Genomic DNA, 3670 nt, shown 5'->3' on the forward strand with positions numbered 1-3670 from the left:
ATGATCATATATATTTTCTGGGCTTTTTCATCTCGACAATAAACTATATTAGTGATTAAAACATGAAATACAACCTTTTTTCTTCCACAAATTTTACAGATAATAAAATGTTAATACTTTTGATAATAATTGAAGCGGGAAATTCTAAACGGTAAATATCTTAAGCAGCCTAGTTTTATAGGAGAGTCAAAAAACCTTTCTAGAGCAAAACAATTTACAACCGATTTAATGAATGACTATTTTTTTGTGTAGGAGGATGGACCAGATTATTAACCATTTTGTGACCAAATAGTTGAGGCTTCTCTTGCATCAAATAATCTAGTGGGAATAGAGATAAACTTACCACCAGTTATCTTTCCCTGATATTATAAATAAAAAAGTAGACTAATGCACTTTCAAATCAGAGAAAATTACAAAAAAAAGCCCAGCCCATGATGAAAGTAAAGAAATCCGCAACTTATAGTTGAATAAAAAATGTTTTGATCCAGAAAAATGTAAAGGTTTGGAAAAATGGTACTGTTTTTCTAAAATTCTTGAATGTGGATTTTGTCAAAAACACCACGTTTTGCAATTTTTATTTATTTTTTAGAAATAGCTGGAAATTTGTACAGAATATGAAATATAATCATTTTCTGATAGCTTTCATGGGTTTTGCGAAAAAAATTATCGATAAAAATTGTACACATTAGCGCTCCATAATGTACTTACCTCGCGTTACGAGCTCGATTTTTGACTCTTTCCACATTTGTGCACAGACCTTTTAAAATTAAAGGCCAAAGTATCAACAACTATCATTTGGTGATTGTGAATTCTCTTTTGTTAAAGGTCCTTCGGCTTCAAGGATTGCATTATCATCGCGTATCTGATTTGAATAAATATACACGATTAAAATTCATAATATTTCTTCATATTGAAACAGATGTATGTTTATTTACTTGTTTTTATAATTGTAAAAAGTGAGCATCAAAAATATGCATCCTATCAAAAAATGATTACTAGAAAATCTGTAGAGTTTTTGCTGCACAATTTTTTTCATTGATCTTTTTTCGTATTTGTATAATTAACCGCAAAATGAAATGATTGCTTTTCTATTATTTTTTGTGCGATCGAAATTCAATATTTCGATTTTTCAAGAAAATTTATAAAGATGTTATTATCTTGTTATCATCATCAAAAATCATCTTTTTTTTCGTCTTGACTTTTTTCAAACGGTGCGTTGTTTCACTTACAATTTTGATTTCCGTGTTTTTCTTTCTATTTTCCTAATGATAATTTTTTTTTGATAATAAAAATCGTAAGGATGAATTGTTCAAATTTCCAAGTAATATGAATAGCCATATATATAACTTTTAAATCCTAAAAAAATGGTTTCCAATATTTTGAAAATGCTCTAACTTTTTAAATTTTTGTCAGATAAACCCAATAGCTTCTCATTAAGATGAGATTGTAAAATGCCCCCGGCCTCAAAAATAGTTTGAACTGCATAAAACTATAAGAATGCCTTTTTTATTGTAGGGGCTTAACGATTTTTGAAACCGGGAAACATTTTTTTTCTATAAATATGATTTTTTATTTTTTAATCGTAAAAAATTCTAAATACAACAAAAGAGCAAGAGATATTTTTTGTAGAACTTTTCAAGGCGTGGCAACTTTTATCTGAATTTTTTTCCTTTCATTTTTCCGAAAAAAATACAAAAATTCGATATTGAAAATTTTTTTTTTAAATATTAAAAAATGTTTCACTGAGAACAAAAATCGCGAGAGATGTAATAAATATTATCGAATATTTCTACCAAACATTAAAGTGGGGTTTTTGGAGTTTTGAAAGGACAAGATTATTCTCGTACTGCAAATGCGCATTCACCCACAAGCTTTGAAAAATAGTATAACCTACCTCCTGTTGTTTTGTTTTTCATAAGAATATTTTTGTTCAAGATTATCAAATATGCAGGAAAAATTTTTGAATGGAGAAATCAAAACTCCAAGTGTTACGAATTTTTTCATGCGACGTCATCTAAGTTTGATCGCTATCTCGCTCGCTGCAACGTGCTCAACGGATTATAAAAATTTGCAAAACTTGGAGTTTTAATTTCACCATTCAAAAAATTTTCCCTGCAAATTTTAGAATCTTGAACAAAAATGTTCAGGAAAAAAACGGAAAAAAATGTTTCAAGTTCAAAATAAATAAAATTGTTTATAAAAATGCACTATATTGTTTAAAAAAAACCGGAGGTTTATTATACTATTTTGCAAAACTTGTGGGTGAATGCGAATTTTCATTACGAGAATAATTTTTTTTTAAATTTAAACAAAATTTAATTAACTTTAAAATTGAACATAATTCAATAGAAAAAACATTAGTATCATTTGTAAAATATTTTTAAAATCTTAAAATACCTTTAGTTGAAAAATACTTCTTAAAATCCTACAATAACCTTAGAATTTAAAAAAAAAATTAAATATTTTAGTATATTTAATTAATTCACTTTGAATTTTTATAAATATTTTAATGCATATAAATAATCAATTTTAAGATAAAACATTACAAAGCCCTAATTTTTTTACTGGAATCGGTGTAAAAAGGCAAGAAACTATGAATTTGGAGGAAAAATCAATGTCTTCAACAGAAACTATGTAATATTAGTAATAAAAAAAAACATTATATGGGAGCTAGATTGCAGAAACAATTGTGACACATAAAACTTGCAATAACTTTGTATCAATCTACCCTCATAGAACCATTTAAAAATATCAGAGAAACTGGAATTCCAATTCTCGAAACTTTTAAGGGAGGAGAATATATTGGTTACGGAAAAGCTGACTGAACAATTGACAGTGGATTACGACGAAGTGTGGGAGAAGCATATCTCTTTTTAGCAAAAAACAGGAACAATTTGTACGTTTTCAAATCCACAAAGGCAGAAAAAATACTAATATTAGGATAAACAGCAATAGGTGCTCGTTTGATGTTGAAAAATGGCAAAATATTGGACTTAAAAGTTTAAAAAGAGGTCATTTTGTCAGCTGGTAGTATTGCAACTCCACAAATATTAATGTTTTCTGGAATTGATCCACGAGACCATCTTGAGGAAATTAGGATTAAAACTTTAGTTGATTTGCCAGTGAGAAAGCATCTAGAAGATCATATGATCAGTAATGGAGTGCAAATGACTTATGTTAATAAAACAGGTCCATCTGTGAAGCCGACTTATATTTCGGAATAAGCTTTTAAATTTTTAATTCGCAAAAGTGGTGAGTTGAAGAAAATATGTATGTCTTAAGTCGTTTACTTTATTTTTATTAGAAATGAATTTTTACAAATAATTTTTCAAAATAAAATCTTAGGTGCTTTATCATGAACTGGTAGAACTGATTTAATGGGTTTTTTAAACGTACTCGATCCAACATGAAAATACCTAGATATTCAATTTCATCACTTTCATATTAAAAAGGGACAAACATTTTTTCTTTTGAAATTATAATTAATGCGTTCCACATGCCAGATGAAATAGTCATTGAAAGAAGAAAACTATTAGCAGTTCAAGATCTTGTTTACATATAACCAACACTTTTAAATCCCAAAAGTTTAGGCGAAATAAAGTTGCAGACAGCAGACCCTAGAAAGAAGGTGAAAATAATTTCGTATCAATTTGCGCATCTTTACGACATG

At 28.0% G+C, this 3670-nt stretch overlaps 1 pseudogene; it reads right to left on the bottom strand.

Moving 5' to 3' along the window:
* Window positions 1–781: 781 nt before the first annotated feature.
* The window catches only part of LOC117175464, a 23270-nt pseudogene continuing 20381 nt past the window's right edge, over window positions 782–3670 (bottom strand).

The sequence above is a fragment of the Belonocnema kinseyi genome, chromosome 6 (assembly GCF_010883055.1).
Source record: "Belonocnema kinseyi isolate 2016_QV_RU_SX_M_011 chromosome 6, B_treatae_v1, whole genome shotgun sequence".
NCBI classification, from domain to species: Eukaryota; Metazoa; Arthropoda; class Insecta; order Hymenoptera; family Cynipidae; genus Belonocnema; species Belonocnema kinseyi.